This window comes from Microplitis mediator, chromosome 7 (assembly GCF_029852145.1).
Source record: "Microplitis mediator isolate UGA2020A chromosome 7, iyMicMedi2.1, whole genome shotgun sequence".
NCBI lineage: Eukaryota > Metazoa > Arthropoda > Insecta > Hymenoptera > Braconidae > Microplitis > Microplitis mediator.
Genome location: NC_079975.1, coordinates 20,465,042 through 20,490,085, shown reverse-complemented (window position 1 = coordinate 20,490,085; position 25,044 = coordinate 20,465,042). Strand labels below are relative to the sequence as shown.

Genomic DNA, 25,044 nt, shown 5'->3' with positions numbered 1-25,044 from the left:
GAATTTTTCGATGAGCTAGGTCTGTAATCGACATAGATTTTTAGTTCTTGTGCGAAAATTTTTTTTTTGTGTTGAACTATGGTTTTTTCCACATGCACTCGAAAAAAAAAAATCTGGCTCCGAAATGAAGCACCCTAGTGTATATAGTACTATAGAGTAAACATATATTTACGTGTACTATACTATAGATAGTATACTTGTATGGCGGGAGATACTTACAGGGTTACCCACTCTACAAACCAACGTAAAGCCGAAGAACTCAACTCAATATCAAGTTAACTTGTGGATACGAGACTCGAGAGTAGTAAGTTTGAGTTGAGCGTTGTTGTATCCTACTACACCACGAGTTGTCTTACGTTCGATCACGATTTTACGTTCAGTCAGTACCTAACTACGGTACACAACACTACTACATAATATATATACGTAACATTTATATATATATTTAAATCTCGTGCGTTTATTGCTCTCGTGCGTCATTTAAAAACCCGCGGGAAAATATAAACAAACATACCCTTACTCCATTTTTTAACCAGTGAATATACTTATAAATAAATATATAAATATATATATTTATATATACTGGTCAATTAGTTGGTTGATTAGTTTATGAAAAATTTTAGTGGATTGTGGATTTTTAAATTTTTTAATGTGAATTTATAAATATTTGTTTTATTTGTGTGCAGTAGACTCATATGTGTTTACATATATATGTATATATTTTTATATTGTTTATCGATACATAAATATGGAACATATTTTTATTAGATAATCGATCGTCGACCCAATATCGGCATCTATCAAACACGAATACTTGAGTTTGCTGAGTATTTAATTATGTGTATTGTGATTATATTTTTTAAATGAAGGCTCAATCATAATTTATAATAATGTAAGTCTTAATTATTAATTATTAAGTCATTTAATTATTAATTATTGTTATATTTAATTGGAGTTAATTTTCATTTTTTTATTGACGCTCCAATTTCGGTATTTTGAAATTTAACTTGAGGGCTGACATTTTTTATTACGCAGCCAATTATTATAAATTGGTTGCGATTGATACAAATTTTTTATTACATGTCTTATTTTATTGTTATGTTTATTAACGGTAATGTATGCTGTTGAGCAAGAAATTAATCTACATACGTTTTTTATTGATGTTGAATTATTCAATGGCAGTTTTTAAATATTTTCATTTTTATTGTTTCGCGTTTAAAAATATTTAGAAATAAAAATCTTTGCACAGTAGAGAAATAATTAAACATTTTTTTTATCGATCCAAAAATTTTGAGCTGTCACTGTTTTTTTTTTGGTCTTCAAGTGAAAATAATAATTCTGTTGCATTTGCACAGTAATTAGAAAATTTGTTATATGATTTTTTTTTTAAATATCAAATTTTGAAAGCTGTCATATTTGACTTTTTTTACTTAAATGGACACTAAGTAGGTAAAGTTAACCAAAGGCAAGACAATATCAACGTATTGTTTATTTACTTTTGACTCTTTTATGGCTAACGACTTACTTTTAGTAATGATCCCGAAGTAAACTGAAGTCTAATAATTTTTGAATTTTTTTCAAAACGATAAATTTTAAAAACAAAATCGCATCTATATTTTTGTCCATTAAAATAAAAAAATTCAGTTCAGTAAAAAAGAAGTCAAATTTGACGTGTATTTGACTCCAATGACTTAAAGTTACATCGAAAAAAGTCATATTTGACAGGGCTTTGACTCAGATGACTTAAATTGACATCGAAAACGTCAAATTTGATGTGTTTTTGACTCAGTTGATTTAAAGTTACATAAAAAAAAGTCAAATTTTATAGGGCTTTGACTCAATTGACTTAAATTGACATCGAAAAAGTCAAATTTGTCTTGGTTTTGACTCTAATGACTTAAATTTATATAAAAAAAGTCAAATTTGACGGGGGTTTGACTAAATTGACATCGAAAAAGTCAAATTTATCGTGGTTTTGACTCCGATGACTTAAATTCACATAAAAAAAGTCAAATTTGACGGGGGTTTGACTCAATTGACTTAAATTGATATCGAAAGTCAAATTTGACGTGTTTTTAACTCAGTTAACTTGAACTAACATCAAATAAGTTAAATTTGAGGTGATTTTGACTCAATTGACTTAAATTTTTGTCACAAAAGTCAAATTTCAGTCATTTTTTTCCAGATAACGCGATGTATATATAAATATATATCATATTAATGTTATATTATAAAATCTAGTTTCATTTAACATATGACAACAGTCAATGAGAACGGATGTTTATAACACTATCGTATACTTGTTAATAAACATCTCTCGTATACATTAACATTATAACCAATCCATAATAATTAACAAACTACACACACACATATATATTTATATATATGTATATATTTTATAGACATTCTTACTTTCTGATATCTTAAAGGAAATTGAAAGCGTACGTTTAGTCAAGCGTGTCATTCATAGGATTCAAATAAACTTTTTTATCTCCATCATTTATTATAATTATTTATATATATTTTTTTTTTTTTTCAATTTTTATTTATAACCGTATGAATAATCAAAAAGGCGAGAGTTTTAGCGGTTATTTTACAAAAGAGAAGATTCGTCGAAATGCGGCACGAGAGGATAAGAGTCTGTGGATTTTTATTTTACTTTTTTTTTAAACTTTATTATTTTTTATTTAAATGTCTTGTCTCTTTGTCTTTCTCCCATTCTATATCTCGAGTCTTCATTCGTATGGTTTAGTTTAATTTTTTATTTTGTTTTGTTCTGCTTCGTTCGGTCACCACGAAAAGACATGAATTATTTATTATGGCGTGTCCGAAGATCTTCGTCCAGTATTGTACTTGTATTAGTGGTACTAGATATATATATGTATATATATAATATGAAAGAGTTTGAGACTCTCAGAGTTAACCAGCGATCACGATTCTATGATACCCGATCTTCTTTCGCGATTTTTTCTTCTATTCCGTCAACTATTTTTATTTATTTTTTTACTCCATAGTCTGATATATTTATTATGATTATAAATAATTAAATATTTAAAATATATATACACTGTCAAAAATTTCGGAGTAAGCGCAGATTAAATTCGGTGTAAATACGGAGCGAATGACTGTTTATTTTTTTAATACCCTCGGAGTAAAATTAACTCCAAAGGTCACTCTGAAATCACTCTCTGAAAAAAACTTCTTATTTACTCTGTATTATGCGGAGTCAATTTTTTAAACTCCGGAATTCTGGATCGAAATAAAATTCGTATTCACTCCCAATTTTTTTATAGATTTTGCTTTTTTTTATTTCTCACGCTCGTCAACGAACGTTAGTATCCTTGTTGCACATGTGCAGTAAATGGAAATTTTTGTCACGTTTGTCTCTTAAAGAAGAGAACATTTTCGAAAAATGAAAACGTAAATTATTAGAGTATAGAGTAGTTGTTTAAGAGAAAATCTTGGACAAAAATTACTATAGACCTCCTTGAGAAAAAAAAAAAAATTGTTTTGACAGATGGGATTTTTTGAGTTAGTAATCAGGTGTTAATTATTAGTACAGATCGACAAATGGTGATAGTTATAGTAGACTATTATTTTTTATTTTTCCTTTTTTTTTAATGATTTGACGAGTTAGACTGTTAGACGACATGTTTATATATCTTTTATTTAGTCAGTTAGTATACGGGAACTTGAGTATTTACATAAGGTTGACTCAAGTTTCCGTACAATGGCGTAAAATTTATTTCTGTAGAACAAAGTTCAGCTTACAGTTACCGAATTACATGCTAGTTACTTTGCGTACTATTATTTTATTTAAAAAAATGAAAAAAAATTAGTAATTGGATTGTTTGTTTTATTCAACAGGTTGAAATTAATAAATTAGTTGATTTATGACCTCAAACAGCTTATCATGATAACCACACCTGATTCAGCTGAATAACAAATTTAATGATAAAAATATATATATGTATATTACATTAAACATTACGTTATATATATCACGTCACACGTGTGTTATATATATTCACATTAATATAATGTCTACAAGAAGTTGGTCAATTAAACCGTTTAAATATCGTATCATAAAAATACAATTATACCGTTTCATGTAAATAATAATAATAATAATAATAATAATAATAATAATAATAATAATAATAATAATAATAATAATAATAATAATAATAAATAATAATAATAATAAAATGTAAAAAATTAGGCGTTAATATGGATTTCATTTGAATCAAAATTAACTGCGTCACTCAGAGTTCCGGAGTTTAAAAAAAATCACTTCGCATGCAGAGTAAATTAGCAGTTTTTTTTCAGCAAAGTAATGAGGATTTTATTTCAATCCGCGTTTACTCCGCAGTCACTTAGATCCTCTCCAAATTTAATCCGCGTCCACTCCACACTTATTTTTACAATATACTAATAATAATAATATTATTTATTCGACGCCAATGGACTACCTTTACCTTTATATAGAAATCTATAGACTTTTTTTTGGAGAACTAAAAGGTAGATCCTATATATATAAATATATATTTTTTTTTTTCGTTCAATCGTTCTTTTCATAGCCCCCTGGAGTTTATTGTTCACTTTTCAACCCCAAAACATTCTGTAAAAACTATGCACACACACACACACACACACACACACACACACACACACACACACACACACACACACACACACACACACACATATGATTATTTTGCAGAAGCATCGTATTCATGATATATTTCAATACTCCAACAAAACATCTAGTTTCACATAATTTCACATCAATTTCTACATATATTTATATATATATATGTATGTTTTATTTTGCCATACATAAGAATAATAAGAGGCTCGTGCCTATAAATTGCAGCTGCGTTCTTTATTCTATTCCACATCGAGTTTAGAATTTAGCTGTTTCGCTATTTAACTTTAAAAGTTTAAATTTAAGTTGTGTGTTGCCGAGTTGTAAAGACCGATCTTCATAAAATCCATTCTATTATTCGTAATCGGTCGGACTTTAAATTACAATAACGATCTTCTGAGAAAATTGGTGATGATAGAATAGGTCGAACATATTAAGTACTTTATGTACTGTCACGTTTTTGAAAGTACCTTAAATTAACTTTATTTTACATACTTTTTACACTACTTTGTGTGTTTTTTTTTTCTTTACGAGGAATTCTGACGATTTCGTTACTTTCGATTTTTATTTTTAAAATTCAATGATCGGGTGATCTAATCGGCTAAAGAATTTTCAACTTCCGTCTTTTCATTTTTATGCTTTCCATGTATAAGAGGTTTTACATCAACTGGAAAAATGAAATATATATACATATATATCTATATATATGGAAAGTTTAAAAGTATAATATTACATTTGAATAATCTTTTCATTCCCTGCGGTGACAACTGTAATTATTACAATATATATATATATATATATATATATATTTTTTATATTTATGAATACTAGAATAGATTAGTTTAGATATATGGTATTATACTAAATATAATTATTATTTATTATAATTTTCAATGACTAAGATCAGTATCTCAGTTTAACTCTTCACGTTACATGTAAATTAGTAAATTAATATTTTTAAAATGTTAAAGTCATTTGAATGATTGATCTACGGACCAGGTAATTAGAAACTTTATAAAAAAAAGTATTTATCTTAAATTTTTTTAGAGAAAACAGAATCAAAATTATTCAAAAAAAAATTTACATTCAAACTAAATTGGGGGGGATTTCCGTGGTCCATTTTGCCTCATCTTTAAATTTATAAAGAATTAAATAAAATGTCACTGTAATTTTTGCAATAAAAAATAAAAAAATTCAAACTAAAAAAATCAGAATTAAAAAAAAAGTTTACATTTTAAATTGGGGAGGGGGAAGTTCATTTTGCCCCATATACTAAAAAATGACTGATTTCATGTTAAAAAAAAAAAATTAAAATGTCACTTAAATTTTTCAAAATTTTGCGATAAAAAATATGAAATTTCATAATAGAAAAATCCAAATTACAAAAAAAAAATATTAAACTGAAGGGGGAGGGATAATGTTGTCCAGTTTCTCCTATATATTAAAAAATGACAGATTTCATTTTAGAAAAAAAAAAATTAAATAAAATGTCACTGAAATTTTTAAAATTCTGAGATAAAAAATATGAAATTTCGCACTAAAGAAATCCGAATTAAAAAAAAAAATTTTCAAACTGAGGGGGGAGGGATTTTGTAGTCCATTTTGCCCCATATATTAAAAAATGACAGATTTCATTTTAGAAAAAAAAATTAATTCAAATGTCACTGAAATTTTTGAAAACTGTAATAAAAAATACGAAATTACGCGTAGTAAATATCGAGTTTAATTAAAATTCAAACGATCAAAAATAAAAAATTTCCTTACATACTTTGACCTCAATATTAATATGAAGTTATTTATATTTAAATAAAAAATTTTATTGTTATTTAATAAGATAATTTAAAATAACACTTTTGATAAGACGTTTAAGTAAACATATTTTTATACCACACCGCAGATTATATGACAGGGGTGGGCTCTTATTTTAATATATTTATTTAAATGCACACCGCAGCTACAGTCCACAGTTTTATGGTAACATATATGCATATATTTATCATGAGGAATTTCATTGCATTACATTACGACAGATACGCGATTAATTTAACGTTTGAGAGAAACGTGCGTTAATTTATTTTTATTCTTAGCCATTTTGGTTGACGTTTCTTTCACGCTCATAAACTTTGGATCAAGTTATTTTTTAAGACCCCAATATTCCCGTGCACTTTTATTTTATTTATCATTTTTTATTATTATTATTATGCCTGATTGCTGGTTATCAACAAGATTAAAGTAACACCAAATGAATCTCATATATATATTTTATATTATATGATCTCTTTTACATGTACACATAAATTTTTTTGTCTTTTATTTTTTATGGTTTAATATTTTTTATTTCAAATGATCCTTCTTAAAAAGATGAAACCTGTTTTTAGATGCTCACCCACGCCCGGCAGCTTCGTTTTAAAATTTCGAAGGTCGCCTGCCAGGGTCGAAAATGGACCCTAAAAAAAAAAAAATAGTATAAAGTAAAAGAAAAAAAAATAGCGAGGATAATAAAATAATAAAAGCGGGAACACGTGGTCAGCATCTGGGGTTCGAGCACGCGTTTGACACCAGACTATTTTTTGACATGAGTAAATTAAAAGATGAAAAAAAAATTGAAATATATAAATATGTATTTTATTTTAATGTCATTCATTTAATTTAGGCCATTTTTTTGTCTTTTTTCATGAGTCATTTTTCAATTTGGAGTTAAGATAAATTAATGTTGGCAATTACTTGAGCGTTTCACGCGAATCGATTAAATTTAATATTTTGAAATTATTTGTAATTGGCTTCATTCAACTAAATAAATAATTTTACGCATTTGTTTTTTTTTTATAATATTATTTATGCTTTTAATGGATCAAACGATATAAATTAACATATAAGACGTATAACAACAAATTAATAATTTTTCACGGTGAAAAAAATAACGAGTTTCTAATCGCCGCCGGCGGGATTCGATCCTAGAACCCTCGGGTTACGTTTTACAAATTACGATCTATACTCCATTAGTATTCAGTTTGAAATAAAAAGTATTTACTAAAAAAAAATAAAATGAATTCCAGATCTCGAGCTCATTCACTTTTTTACTCTAGTATTTTCCCATACCCCTAGATGACCAACCAAATATTTTTTCTCGCACCTAAATCTGCGACCTAGGCTATAAAACTTCCCCTATCCTCAAAATTATCATAAAAATTTTACGAAACTAATCAACCATCAATAAGAGACAGTGGGACCAAATGGGCCCCTGGAGGCAAAATGGGCTTACATTCGTATTACATATAAGCCCTTTTTTGTAAGGGTCCTATTTTGCCTCACTATCTCCTATTTATGAAAAATAAAAATTAAACCCTGTTCATAATATAAAAATATATTGAAAAAATATTCTAAATATTTTGCATAAAGTGTTTTTATCTTACGACGATCTTATTTTTATTTATATTTATTATCATATTTTTTGACTATACATTTTTTCATATCTTCATGAGGATTACATCGATACGACGTCGGCATTTGTGGCCGCAAGGATCCCGTATAAGGTGATGGCCTACTACCTCGCGACTTTTTTACACATACACACACTTACACACACACACACATATATATATGCGATACTAAGAGCAAAATCACACCATCAGTACAACTCATATATATATATATTATTCGTACCAACTTTATGATAAAACTTGGTGACTTGTCGACATCCTGATATATTTATATATATGAAAAAGACCAACTTACATATATTATATTATATTTATATATATAAATATTTTTAACATCTAGCTTATGATGCACACCATAGTTCGGTTAACCAGTAGATATATATATATATATATACATATGTTTTTTTTTGTTTAATTTTTCTTACGCTGGTCCATTGACTTTTAGCTCTCATTTGTACTCACTTTGGTACTCAACACTTGACTCAAATCAGTTGGGTTAGGTCTTTTATTTAATTTTTTTTTTTCGTGTTATATTATGTCTTTTTATGTTATTTAGCTCTCGAAGAGTATAGTAGTTTCTTAGAGCATCAAACGCCTGTGGCACTATAATAACGAGTAAGTGGGGATTTGTACTTTCTCGTTTAGCCTACGGCAAGGCAACCACTGAATATTATTATACATTTTATTATATACATGTTTTATATATTACACTATTACTATATTTACATATGTGCACTGTGCGTTGGGTTTTTAATAGCGGAATCTTTATTGGTTTATGCATTAACTGCGTTTACTAATGTATAGAGTATTTTTTAATTTTTTGGACCATTAAGTCAGAAAAAATATATATATTGACAAAATTACTTTTCAATTTATTTATTTTTGATCTTTTGGTCGGTTAGTTAATTTATTATGTTACTTGGGAATTAAAGTTATCAATTGTTGAAACTGGATGGATTTAAATAAATTAATATTTATTAGTGATATATTTTTAATATAATGGATTTGTAATTGATATGGTAATATTTGAAATATATTCTGGGAAAAGAAATTAAGCTTTAGAGTGACGGTTATCATTTATGACAAAATTATAAATATATAGATATATAGATTTTTAAATTGAATTAATAAATTAATGGTTCAAAAATTGAAAATTTCCAAAATTTGAATTTATTGATCTAAGAAAAAAAACTTATTTGCATATAGTGTAGAGTCGATTTTTAAAATCGATCGATTTTATGAGAAGTTAATTTTCAAAAAATTTGAATTTTTTTTTTTGAAACAGTGATTTTGATTAAAAATATTGTGTCAAAATAAAAAATATATTTAGAGTCCATTTAGAAATTTTTATATTCTTATGGAACTGAAGAAGAAAAATAAATTTTGTAAAATTAATATTTTAGTTTTTTTGAACTTCTAAAAAAATTAGGGTAAAATTCATGAGAAGCTTAAACTTTGAGCTTTGTATTAAAGTTTTTAGTAGACATGATATTTTGTTAACGTGAAAATCTTGTTTTCTGAGGATTAAGTAAAACGTGAAAGAATTATCGTAGAGATTTAAAAAAAGGAAATTGAAGCTTAAGCGTAAGCTTTATCAAAAATTCAAATACTTTTTATAATATTTATCAAGCAGCCAAAGAAGATCTCCTTGATCCTGCGGTTTTCAAACGACCTTAATTTATATCTTTAATTTTCAACATCATAATTTATACGTCAAGCTTTACTTGAAAACGCTTCTTTATTTACAAAGATATTATGAATTAAATTATAACTATATTACTTTTTCTAGCATAAATTACAGTCTATGACACGAAAAAATATGAAATTAAAGATTTTCAAGTCCCAAAAGCTGAGATAAAAAATAATAATCACATAGATTTTGAACAAAATTTGGTCTGTCCAAAAATCTCAAAAAATTGAAAATTCCATTGAAAAATTAATATTTTCATTTACAAAAATCAAGAAAAACTCATTTTCAATTACAGTATTACGTTTTTCAGTATAAAGAAAATTTTTTGATTTTTGTAACAAATTTTTGAGACAAATATATATTTGATTGATTATCAATCAATTTTTTAATTAAAAAAACAGTATAAATTTTTTTCGTTCAGTTTAAAAATATATACAATTTCTAAATATATATAATGTACGGTATATTAACACATTGTATTTTAATGTCGAGTATATCTTAAGTTAAGTATAATCTTGACCAAAAGTCTCGATTACGCGGAGATTTCACGGTGCTGACCTCAGAGGCCAATCGACGTATTCCCATAACTGTGGATAACCGGTATAACTTTACTATCTCGTGACGTTTTTCTCTATCTCTATCTCTATCCTTTGCCTTTTATACTTATACCCATACCCACTTACACACATAACCCACATCTACATATACATATATCTATATCGGGGCAGGTTAATTGAATTGTCCTCTCTAGTTTCCCCATGACATTGAATTTGAAATAAAATAGGAAAGCACAATAAATTTAATGTGATTTACAAGCGATAAACTAAACGTTTATAAGTCTACAGCTCTAATTATTCCCACTTTATATTTATCTTGACGTTTTTTTTTTTTTTATCACAAATGATAATTATAAAAAATGTAAATACTATTTTTTTTTCGGCCTTGCTCGCGATTTGAAAGATAATATATTCGTAAATATATAATTGCAAAACCAAATTAAATCTTAATCTTAAATAATAAACATCAATTGGAATGTTTTTTGATTTTTTATACGCAACTAAAATATCAACACTTATTCGTAATGATAACTGATATCATTGGATAATGTAATTAAATAATGTAAGATATCATATATATATATATATATATGCAAGATAAAACCAAGTGTGTCATGATAAATCCTATGGAAAATACACCTGTATGTTATATATATATATATATATATATTCATGTATGTGTACTTATACATAATTTTGTACACATGCATGTTAACATGTAGGTATATATATATGTATATGTATAAATATATGTATATGCTCACATGTATATGTATCTGTATATATATATATATATATATATATATATATATATATATATATATATATATATATATATATATATATATATATACTTTTGATTGTATATGATTTTGGTTGATATATATATAACACATATTGTAGGTTATATATTATCTGTTTGAATTAATAAGTTGATATATTATTGTTCAATTATTTTTCTTATTGATTCTTTGATAATGTCATCGATAAATTATCATTAACTAGTATAGATAATTATTATTTTTCACTCGATAAATTATTTTATAATTAAAATTTTTGTTATTATCAGCTACTCTTATTTGGTCACGTGACATTTTTTATTTATAGATGATTAATTATAATTGATTTCGAATGATTGTTTGTTTAAGTTTTATCTTATTATGAATGTGTTATTTGAAAGTTGTTTGAACTGGGTTTCAACGAATAGTATCATGATATATTGGGTTTGAAATTATTATAGAATAATTTGAAATTTGGAAGTACCAAATTTTTGTTGTCTGTTGTCGATGTTAATGTTCGTCATATTTAAATTTTCCAATTTGAGTAGAAGAAATTTTGGTCATAAGGCTCAAAATTTTGAAATTTGTAAAATTAAAATTATCTGAATTTTTCAAAAATTTGAATAGTCAACTGGTCGATCGAAATTTTAATTGAACGATTTTCCAAAATTTGAATTTGTGTCAAAATATTTTTATTATAAAATAAAAAAAAAACCTATAGATGATAAAAATAATTCATTGATATTTAAAATATTTATTCAAAATTTGAATATTTAAATAAACGTCTAAAGCATAAATTTAAACCATAAAAAATATTTTCCGCTCAAAGAACTAAAATAATAATTTTATGAATGGTCACCATTGTGAGCTGACTTTAAAAAATAAATTCGTGTTTACATAAAAAAAAAAAATTCTTATTCCACGCGTCTTAGCCACCATGACCTATTTTGTGTTTTTCTTCTCAAATAAATATAAAAATTCTTTCAAAGCAACATTCGTTGGACAATACCACATGATATATATTACACTAATATAATGTAACCTGCACTTTCTATCGTTTTTTTTACTCCTTTTTGTTTTTTTTTTTTATACTTCTTTACCCGCAAAGACGCGAGTTTATAAACGAGTCTCGAGGGCACGTAGAGGGTTAGGTCTTTTGAAACAAAGGAAAAAAAATTGTTTTTTGTAAAAAATAATAAAAATCATGAGTAGAATCATAATAATAATGATAATAATAATAATGAAGAATGGAATAACTTTAATTTCAAGTCATGAGCTATCGCGTGCACCCCTCGAGCTGACAAAAAAATTTTTTTTTACTTTCTTTTCCGGTTATTCTTTCATGGGTGGAATTAATGAAGGACTTGGAATCCTTGTAACTGGTCATTTAACGCCCCGTTAAATATCATAAGTTAATTTTAAGAATAAAAAAAAATTTTTTGGTTCATTTCATTTTATTTTTAAAAATAGGAGGGGAAGGGAGAATTGGGCCGACGTCAAATTTTTTGTTTATTAAAATTACAAGGGGTAAAATATACTCCCATAATTTTTCTACAAAAACTATATTAGAGGCGAAATGGACCTCATTGGGAAAATTGGGTCACTCAAAATTTTATAGAAAAAATTTTTAATCTGAACTCAGGTTGATAAAAATTTTTTTTCGGTTCATTTCATTTTATTTTGGAAAATAGGAAAGGGAGGGGCAAATTGGGCTTACGCATCATTTTTTATCGATTAAAATTACCAGGGGTAAAAAAACATGGGCAGTTCGGGCCACTCAAAATTTTGTACAAAAAATTTCAAATCTAAACTCAGGTTTACAAACTTTTTATTTAAATAATTTAATGAAAATTTTGTTCAATTTTACCCCATATCAAAATTTCTTTACAACTGGGCGATATCTTTATCAATTACTCGCTTAATAACTGAAAAAAGAAGTAAAATTACTTAAAAATAATGAACCTCAAATTTTTTTCGACTGTAATTTTTCCAAAATTTCTGTTTTTTTTATTTGATCTTTCCCCTATTTACAAAAATGACCAAATTAATAAAAAAAACTCTACAGTTCCGCGATAGCGTAATCAAAAAAAAATATTTCATGGAATTTACTATCAATCGCCTAGATAAATATCAATATAAATAATCACAATATTGATTTTCCGATACTGCCTTCGATTTCTCGTCTAAAGAAAAAAACAAAAATGTTATCATTTATCTACTGAGAACTATCACGGTTACTTCGAGCACGATAATATATAATAAATTTTTCTCGAATCCGTTTAATTGCATTAATTATTAACTCCCATATATATAAATATATATAAGCACAAACATAAATATATCCCTGGTAGTTGGTAATAATAATGTAATAGTACATATCGTAATAGTTAAAAGCACATTATCCGCTATCAATCTAAAAAGATCCGGGATGACTTGGAGATGAGCCAATCGCGAGTCTTGAGATTAAACATTGATACATGATTTATTGCCAACAATATTTATTACAAAAAATAAACAGCCGAATGATTTATCGATTAAAAATTCTCGTTATTTTTATATCAAGGTATTAAATTTTTTTTTTTTTTTTTTTTATTATTTATTTCTCTAGAAAAATCTTTTAATCCATACGAGAGACTGCTTGTCGCCAACTTATCACCGATGATTCATTTTATTCCAGCTCATAAACTCAGTACACTGAGTACTGATAAGCAAAAAAATAGACATTGAATTTTATATTAAAAAAAAAATATATATATATATATAGTCGACAGTAGTTATTTGCTCAAATTTTTAAAGTACCATAAATTTATGTAAGAATAAGTAGTTGGTGTTATGTACAAACAAAATATATAAATATTAAGACCGGGTATTAAGTTATAAATTTTTTTTGACAATAAAATATATGAGAAAAATATAAAAGTTAATGAACGGTAATTAATTTAAGTGATGAATTGTCTGAAGGAGTTGAGATAAAAAAATATATATATATATATATAGAGAGATATATATAGATATATAATAAATCATAATAATGATAATAAACAATTATAATGCTTGTCAAAGAGACATTGATAGTCCGTTAGACCTCCCATGACGAGTAAAATTCTGGCTGTCGATACTTTTTTTTACGGGGGACTTATAATAATATAAGAAGTGAATATATGTATATATATTTTTGGGGCCACACCACGCGTAAATACCCACATGTTTAAATATTCATCAACGCAATAGGAAAAAGAAAAATAAATAATGTGCAGGTTTAGAAGCAGGAGAAGAAGGCAAAAAAAAATAAACAAACTTTTTTTTTTTTTTATGAGAAAACAAAATTTTACAATAAATGAAAAAGACTTTCTGTAAAGATAGTAGTAAATTTTTTAATAAAATTTTGCATATAATGAATGTAATTTTTTCGCAGCGGGAAATTTGAATTTTTGAAATTAAATTTTTTTTAACTTATGGTGGAATTTATCAAAAGTAGAATTTTTTGGTAAATCCACAAATCAGGTATAAAATCAGAGACCCATTAATTAGAAAATTGTTAATAAACTTTTTTTTTCAATCGGTCATTAAGTTTTTTTTATTTATTTATTAAAATACAAATTTTTATAATTAATTTGAGATTTTATAATTTTTAGAAAAAACAATTTTAGTGACCCATATTGCCCCATTATGACCATAATACCCCTCTGTAGTTTAAAAAATTGAATATTAGAGATCCATTTACCCCCACCCTTTACCCTATAGTTTTAATAAAAATTATTGAGGAATCAATTGTTCAATTACTCAAGAAATTACAATTAAAAAAAAAGTTATTAATTAATTCCACAGAATATTTATTGTAAATATCAACTCACATTGAACGACTTTTTCTTTACCCAACCTACCGCATCAAATAATGAAAATGACAAAAAATCCCAGACTGGTTTATCTACTCTTCTATTACAATTCTTCTACAACCGGAAATTACGTTACGTCTATTTTCAACCACTAGTCAATTGAGATTTTTTCCTTAAAAAAAAAAAAAAAAAGTTACTGTTGGAATTTCATTATGCAATTAATCCTCATTTTTAAATATTTAATTGCGTAATTTTTTATATTATCCATTATGTTTTCAATTACTTGTAATGGCACATTATTAGCCAATGGAAAACATCTATAGATAAATAAATAAGATTTTTCCTCAGGGCACTAATTTTATGACGAATTAAAAATGAACATGTAAAATAATGACAATAATGAGGTGCAATGGCGTCGATACGATAGAACTACCCGTCAATTATTTCGACTCGCGACTAATCACGTGCCTCCATTTTAATTTTCTTTTCCCTCCATTTTCTTAACTTCGTACTTTGAAGGATAAAATTAACATAACTTTAATTTATTCATAAGAAAGAAGCAAAGCTCATTGTCAGCAACAAGTATTTTCAAATATACATGAATAAAAGTAAAGAAGGATAAGGATAAGGATAAGGATAAGACTGCGAATAAGAAGGGAAATAATAATAATAAAAAAAAAATATCTTGTGAGTCTGCGTGCTAATATACTCGATAAGCATATGATGTGGTACAGCATATATTCACTCGTCTTGTGATGTCGTTTTCTCAATGTTTATCCACAGCAGACTGCAGTAGTCATACTTGTTAACTCGATACTATTTTTATACTCATATTTATTTATTTATTTTTTTTTTTTTTACAGCTAAACGTGATTTCAGAGTATAAATTACGTAAACACACATTCTGTGCGCAGATAATTGTTTTAAATTCAATTCACGAGTTATCAGTATTCGTGCTTTATATTTATGAGGTTAAAATTAATCTTTTAAGAAAAAATATACAGAAACATTTTTTTGAAATGATTTAAAAAAATTTATATATGATTATATCGTGACTTTACAGTAAATACGCAGACTCATATTTTTCTAGAAAAATTTTTGTGACTACCCCCATGAAAAAAATTTATAAAAAAAATATATTAAAAATACATAAAAATTATATAAATATATATGAAATATGTATAAAAAATATATTTTAAATGGCTAACTTTTTGCCGATTTTCGTATATATTTTAAATATATTAAAAATATATCTTAGAATAAATAAAAAATATATTTTTTGTATAATTTTTTTATATTTTTTTATAGATTTAAAATATATTACAAATATATTTTTTTTATATTTTTAAATATAAGAAAAATACATTTTCCGTATATTTTTAAACATGTATTTTTTATATATTTTTAGTATATTTAAAATATATAAAATATATACGAAAATCGGCCAAAAGTTAGCTATTTAAAATATATTTTTTATACATATTTTATATATATTTATATATTTTTTTTATAAATTTTTTTCATGGGGGTAGAAATTGACTAGAAAAATTCAAATTTTTTTTTCTTTTAAATTATATTCCAGTGACCTTAAAAATATTCCATTGCGCACAGACTAAAAATAATAATTCACAATTTCCATACATAAAAAAAATATATATAAAAAAAAAAAAAAACGGCAAAACATAAAGCACTTAAATATATATCATCCACCAATTTAATTTGACAAATTTATTAAGCGTCCAATACAACGAACAACAACAAGAAACACCAACATACAAACCCATACATGTCCATAAATAAATATATGCACACCACATTAACGTAACCCGATATGATGTACCAGCGCAAAATCATAAGTAATCGCGCCCTCAAAAAAATTAAAAAGAATTTATTTTAACTCCCAAGTTGCATACAAAATATAATGCATGTATAGTTAATAAATAATATAAAAAAAAACTACACACCCCACCCCCACCTCAAACACAAACATGCACACCATTAACTCTTATTATTCTTTCGTTATATTTTATAGACCCGTATATATTTATATATTTTTATACCCACATATATATAGACATATTTTTTTATTAAATATTTAATGCACACCAAGGGTGTGCATAGGGTGTGGTCATGTAGTTTAAGAGACTTCTTCGCGTTAACTTCCACGCAATTTATCTTTAACAAGCGTAGGAAGTTGGCTCTTCTTTTCTTTCTCTTTCACAAACTTCATATATGTATATATATAAATATATATATACTCTCGTTTGTCCACTGTACACGTACAGAGAAATTTTATGAGAACGAGACTTACCTTACATGGTTAGCTCGAAAGTTTACTTAAGACTTTCAATCTAAATAATAAAAAAAAAAATAATAATAATTATTATTTATTTATTTATTTTCAATAAAAGACTCAAATGATTAATTGAGATACTTTTAATATAATTCATATTTTTTATGGACGTGTCTTAGATGAAAGATGAGAGATGAGAGATGATTTCCACACGGATAAGTACTTGACGACTCTCTAAACTCTAAAGAGTTCTTTATTATTTTTTGCTCTGCGAAAAAAGGTTGAGTATAGAAACGGTGTAAAAAAAAAAAAAAAAAAAAAATGTAGATACGCGACGATTGAGTTTGTAATCAGGCTGCGTGAAGACAAGAAGTGTAATTTGTTTGCTCATCGTACGACACTTGAGTGCTTAATGGACACTAATTTTAAAACAAAAATTTTTTTTATGCCGGTTAAATATGTCGTGTGTTCATATATTATATATATATGTATATTTTAACGGTCTAAGTACTATGCAATTTATGGCGGTTTAATTATTTGAAAATGTGTCAAGTATTTTTTTTTCGGACGTGATTATAAAAAAAAAAAAAAAAAAAAATTAAATATATATTTAAATTGATACTAAAAGCTTTGTTAATATATGAAAAAGCTTAGATGAATAAAATTAATTAATATTAAAATTTCCTACTTCATTTAATTTTAACTTTTTTTTTGTCGGCGTAAAATGTTAAGTGTCGCGTCAATTTATGTAGGCGAGTAAGGATACATGTATATTATTATGGGTATATATATATATATATATATTTAGGTAAAAAGTATGTGTGTGAATGCAAATCGAGTGTGATTGAACCGCGAGGTCGATAAATTCTCGCGAATCAGTCGGCAATCGCGTGGTGGGTCAAGGCGAGGGTTACTATAGAGCGCACCCTTCGCTACTATACTATACAATTTACAAGAACCATCGATTGATCGTCACAAAAAACATCTGATGGACGTCATGGTGATACATGCTCAAATGCCAATTAATCACCGTCGTGTCTTTTGATATTCTTCCTTTAGGAATTTACTATCTGACGGATTAAACTTTTTCATATTTAATTAATTTCATTTTGAATTATTATTATTATTGATTTAATTATTTTTTTTTAATAATTAAATATTATTATAATCCAAGGATTAAATTTCTTTATGGTAAATTTTCAAAATTACTTTGAGAAATTCTTGTAAAAAACATAAAACCGCGACTACGCTCTTAAGATATGGCAAAAATTTGTATAATTAATTTAGTAGTTAATTTAATTTTTCTAAAAAAAATGACTTGTGACCTCATTGCGTACTGGGGTACCCGGGGCAACATGAGTCACCATTTTCAAGATGAAATTTTTTTTTTAATGCTTGGCTATGATTTTAAAAAAATTATGGGGCAAATTGATTAGTCTAGCCAGTAAATTTTTTTATCGAAACTGAAAAAAACTGATACTGAGGTAAAATGGGTCACTGATATACACAGAAAAAAATAATTTCTTGGCCCAAGAAAAATTTCTCTTGCCTCTAGAAAATTTCTTCTCGCCCCAAAAAAATTTTCGTTTTGAATTTGAATCGTTCATTCGAGAAACTCCATAAGTCATATTTTTTACGAAATTGGGTTTTTTGCATTTTTGGGTTCTTTGGATGTCCCTCCATGGAAATCAATCAAAATATGTATCAAATCAGCGTTTAAAAAAAATTAATGGGGTGACAGCAATTTCATTTAATTGACGAACCCCATAAGTCAATGACTCAAATAAACATATGCAGTTTCAGTTTTACAGAAATCATTTTTTTTTTTTTTAATTTAAAATTCGCGCTTTTTTGGGAAATTAATTTCAAATGTTGTTTTATTGTTGACTGTTATATGACTAATTAAAATGTTTAAATTAATTATAATTTTTTATAATTTCTGAGTTTCAGAGTTCAAATTCATATTTAATACTTCATTTTATCAGTGTAATAAATGATTTGAGTGGAAACATTTAAAAAAACAATGATTTTATAACTTTTTTTTCCGTTTGGTTGAGAAACCCCATAAGTCAATCAACTTTAAATAATTTTTTTAAGTAATTTCAGTTAAAAAATTAAATTTTTCTTGTTGGAATCTTTTCCAGAGACACTAACATTATTGTATTCAATTATTTATTTATTATTTTAATGTCAACTTTTTTCAAAAAAATGTTTTTTGTGTTTCCTGAAAAATTTTGATTTCTTGACTTCTGGGGTTTCTCAAATAAACGATTCATTTATACTACAAAAATTTTCTTGAGGCGAGTAGGAATTTTTAGCGCCAAGAAATCATTTTTTTTCTGTACATAAAAAAAAAATTTTCAAATTAGTAACCCGAGTTGGTCATTATTATTATAAATATAATTATACACGGTGTTTATCTTAGAACATTTTAGATTTAATAGTCAATTAAAAGAGGGTTCTGTAGCGTTAACCCTCAACAAAATTTGAACACGTGCGCACGCATTATATAGTACCGTTTACATGCAAAATTCTATTGTAACTTTTTTTTTTTTAACATTAACTTTTCTTCCTTCCTCGTTCTTCCTCTTCGCTATTGTATTTTTAGTCGACGCACGTTTTAGCCTACACGCCCAAGTTAGTACATCCCCTGGGACGTTTTACTGTCAGACTAAATTTCAATCCAAACATATATGTATTCTAATATATACAAAACATATCTATATATATTTTACATTTTGCATCCGCACATGATGTCGAAATATTATTTCTCACGTACGGATAAAAAAAAAGTCAATTTTTTATTTTAAAAATCACCGAGCGCAAATTAGTGCGAAAAAATTTCATAAATAATTATTAAAAACTGTGTGCAGTAAATTACATGTGATGTAAATCATGTGTGTAAAGATGCGTGGAATGTGTGAAGAAAAAAATTTAAAAAAAAACCAATTGACAGCCGACAATTTATTTTCGCCCTCGATTTCTCTTCTCAAACTTTTATTTTTTATCTCATGTGTAGTACTTGGCTTGAGTAATTTTGACTGTTAATTATTCAAGGTCATTTATTATTATATATATCTGCATCCTTGATAAATTAATTGATCCATTTTATTTATTTTTTTAATGAATTTAATTTTCCAATTATTTATTTATAAAGTTTTACTTTTATTTTTTTATTCCGCAATTTTGAGTGCTACTTTTTTTTTGACTTAATGTATCCACAGATTTTACCATATGAGTAACGTCAGATAAGAGTGTTAATGGTTTTCAAGTGATGCGCAGAATGCAAATTAGAAATTCAAATATATAAAAAAAAAAAAAACTGAATCGAATTGAGGGCAAGAAATTATTAAATATAATTAAAATTAATAATTTTTGCAATTAACAAAAAAAATTTATCATAGAATTTTTTGATTAAATTTTATTATGATTTATTATTTGATAATAAATCAATCGCAATTTTATTTGCTGTATTAAAAAAAAAAATAGTGATATAAAAAATCGCAATCTAGTTTTTATTATCATTGTTAAGATAAATACTTTAACAGGTTAATGACATGAGAATTTAAACATAATAAAAACTAAAAAACATTAACGACATTTTTTATCTTCCTTTGAAACTTGGCAATATATGTCAATGTTTTAAGCAAATATTAAATTTTATCTTACTGTGAAAAAAAGCCTTTCTAGATCTACACGAAAATAAATCATAATTTTTTTATTAGATAACTTTTTTTTAAAATTCATGTCAGGGAAGGAATGGGTGAATTATATAGTAACAATTATCGACGGAGCTGAGTTATTCTAACAGGATCACCTTATTAGCATTTAAGTTATAGGCCTTCGATACTTTTTTCTCCTCACGTGTACTATTCCCTTCCTGTGCTTTTATGTGCGACACTTCCTGCTGACTACGAATACACCCTTTTTTTTATGATCACTTTCTCTTGTGCAAAAAATAATAATGGCCTGTTTAGAATTATTTAATAAAAAAATTTGGGAAATTCAAAAATTGACCATTTTTTTTTTTAAATTATTTTAAAATCAATTTTATCTCAATTTATTATTTTTAATCCTAGTAAAAAAATTAAAAATGATAAAAAAATTGAATGTCAAAAAAAAACAGTGAACGGGATTCGAACCGTGACCCTCAGAATTGATGTCAGCTGACTGTTTTCACAGTTTTCATCAGTTTATTAAATATTTTAAATATTTTTCGCGGTTTTATTATTGAATTTGGGAAATTAAAAAATTGACCATTTTTTTTTTTTTTTTTTATTATTTTAAAATCAATTTCATCTCAATTTATTATTTTTAATCCTAGTAAAAAATAAAAACGTGGAAGAACCGTCAGTAAAGCACTCCTAGCGCTTTCGCGCTTGAGGTGTGCAATAAAAATGATAAAAAAATTGGATGTCAAAAAAAACAGTGAACGGGATTCGAACCGTGACCCTCAGTATTGATGTCAGCTGACTGATTTCACAGTTTTAATCAGTTTATTAAAATATTTTAAATATTTTTCGCGGTTTTATTATTGAATTTTGGAAATTCAAAAATTGACCATTTTTTTTTTTTTTTTTTTTATTATTTTAAAATCAATTTCATCTCAATTTATTATTTTTAATCCTAGTAAAAAATAAAAACGATAAAAAAATTGGATGTCAAAAAAAACAGTGAACGGGATTCGAACCGTGATCCTCAAAATTGATGTCAGCTGACTGTTTTCACAGTTTTCATCAGATTCTATGAATATTTTTAATATTTTTCGGGGTTTTATTATTGAATTTGGGAAACCTGACTACTGCTGATTTAAAAAAAAAAATTGCATGCATGTTGCTCATCAGCAAAGCTTGTAACGGCGTCTTGACGGCAAAAGAACTGATACAAAGCCGTCCTCAAGGTTTTCGCGTGGTTATGTTTACTTGTGGTTGGTATCTACCCACGCAAAATTAAACATATATAAGTTTCTCTTCTTCTTCTTCTTCTTTTTATTCATCTTATCGTCTTTCTTGTGCCTCCTCAAGTACTTAACCATCCTCGTTTTTTAAAACCTACTGTCTCCACTGCGTGGGTGGACGCGCGTGTCTTGCAGTGTAAACTCACAAGACAAGAAGGACCACAACGATCTTTTGGGTCTTTGTAATGTCGACAACCATCTGATTTTTTTTTATTTTATTCCATTTTATTACAAATCTCTGTACACAGATCTTGACAATGTATTTTTATATTTATTTAAATTACGTCAATTTAAATTCCACATTAAGCAGAATTAATTTTTGAAAATAATTATTTTAATAATAATATTATTCATAAAGATATTTAAATAAACTTTGTCTTAAAAAAATTTCGATAAAACCACAGGAGTTATTTTTATGAATATTTATTTTTTTATTATCAATATATTTTTTATTTTTAACAGCTGTAATTATTTTTAAAATATATTTGCTGTATTCAATAACATGCAGTTATTTAATTTGATAAATTTAAGAATTTTATTTTTTTCCTTCTTTACTAAATGGGAGATTAATGTTTTGTTATTTTTTAAATTTGAAATTGTTTTTTAAGTAAATATTGAGGTTTCAGTTGAGCATGAGAAAATAAATTTCATCGTTGAAAAATTGTATTATAAATGGTTAAGTATTTCTGAAGATTATAATTTCTTTGAGCCGCAAAAATGCAACCAATTAATTTTATAAAAATCATTTTTATTTGATAGCAAATATATATAAATAAATTATGATAATAAACGGAAACTAACGAATCTCGTCAATGATTAGCACGTAAAGTCCGAGAAAATAAGCAGATATTTTTAAAAGTTTTAACAATTAAATTTATTCATGATCATGAGTAATCATATCTGATAGCAGATATCATCACATATGATGTCAGATATGATCACTTTATAATTACAGATATAATCATATATATGATATCAGATATGATTATGTATGTGACATCATATATGATTATGTATATGATATCATATATGATGTCAGATATGATCATATATGATGTCAGATATGATCATGTATGATGTATGATGTAAATATATATAGGAGACCACATGTACTCATTAGAGAGGTGCCTATTTCTAATTTTCCATTTTCCATTTAAATAACATGGGGAAAAAATTTTTTATTATTTTATTTTTGTAGCTCAGCATTCGCACCTCATATAAATAAGTCCATAGCATAATCTTGTATGAAATTTACCACTCTACAACAAAGGTCTCTTATCATTTTTTGATAAATCCATCCATTCGAAAGTTATTGGAGCTGGAAGTCAAATCTATAATAAATTTCCAGATCTTTTTACTTTTCCAGCGAAACTATCAGACTTATCGAAAAAAATTATGAAATCTTTTTTATAGACAATTTTATTCTCTACAAATTATTTTCAATAAAGTTTTTTGAAATTCCGCATTATTTTCTAGTTATTTTCATTTTAATGCCAAGCTCGTAAAAATAATAGTCTTCTAATCTATTCTGAGAACTTAACATTAAAATGGAAATAACTAGAAAACAATGCGGAATTTGAATGAACGTTATTTCAAATAATTTGTAGGGAATAAAATTGTATATAAAGAAGATCCTATGACATTTTTTGATAAGTCTGATAGTTTTGCTGGAAAAGTAAAAAGATCAGGAAATTTATTATAGATTTGACTTCCAGCTCTAATAAATTTCGAATGGATGGACTTATCAAAAAATGATAAGAGACCTTTTTTGTAGAGCGTTCAATTCTCTACAAGATTATGCTATGGACTTATTTATATGAGGTGCGAATGCCGAGCTAAAAAAATAAAGAAATTTTTTCCCATGTTATTTAAATGGAAAATGGAAAATTAGAAATAGGCACCTCTCAATATTAATATTAAGAGCTCCGCTTTTAACAGGCTTCTTTTCTCACCTTCCCTCAAGTTTTTAGCCCGTTTTTTTGTTGAAAAATAAAAAGTCGCCTCAAAATGGCACACCCTAGTACTCATACATAATAATTAATATACACATGATCAGATAGCGCAATTTTTCGGATCTGATCAGATCTGAGTACATGTGATCACATAAAATCATCTGATCAAAATTGTTTTACTCGGGGCTCGATCCCAAAGTCTTCCTGGTTCTCAAAACAGTTCCTACCTCTGAAATATCTAACCCTGAATATCATTAAAAAATGCATTATAAAAAATTGAATAGTCAAATTAAAATACTTACTATATAAATAAGTATATAAAAAAAAAAAGCCAACAAGAAATTGACTTTTCATTACCGTAACAAACTATTGTCCTCAATTCAGTTCCTCCCACATACTATTGTAACTGATTCATATGTTTACTATATACATTACCTACTACATCCTCCTTTTCCTCATTTCGTTACATAAATATCATTACCATTATTATTGTTATTGTACTTATATATATTACAATAAAAGTCCTAAGTGATGAATCGTCACTTCACCCACTCTCGCAAGGTTCAATAATAAATCCAGACAATAGACGACTCATCGAGTTAGTCAATCGTCAACACAATATAACTAACAATCAAATGTACTACCTCCTAGACATCAATGAAACATTACACATTACACATTAAATATTCAACACAATATATTATAGCCGAGACAGACGAAATCCAACAGAAACTGTTGAATTAAAAATTAACAACCCATACCTACATCTATCCTACGGTACAGACTATCCTACTGCAATATACTTACTCAACTGTCAATTAAAAAATTTCATGACTCAATTAGCGAGGCGTATATAATTACCTCATACTTTTTATTTTTATTGTTGTTA

At 26.3% G+C, this 25,044-nt stretch overlaps 1 protein-coding gene across 1 annotated transcript in view; it reads left to right on the top strand.

Moving 5' to 3' along the window:
• The first annotated feature begins 282 nt into the window (after nt 1-282).
• The window catches only part of LOC130670766 (semaphorin-5A-like), a 93,140-nt gene continuing 68,378 nt past the window's right edge, over nt 283-25,044 (top strand). Inside the window, exon 1 of the mRNA XM_057474267.1 lies at nt 283-892. The gene's annotated coding sequence lies outside the window, so the exon portion shown is untranslated. The remainder of the gene's footprint in view (nt 893-25,044) is intronic.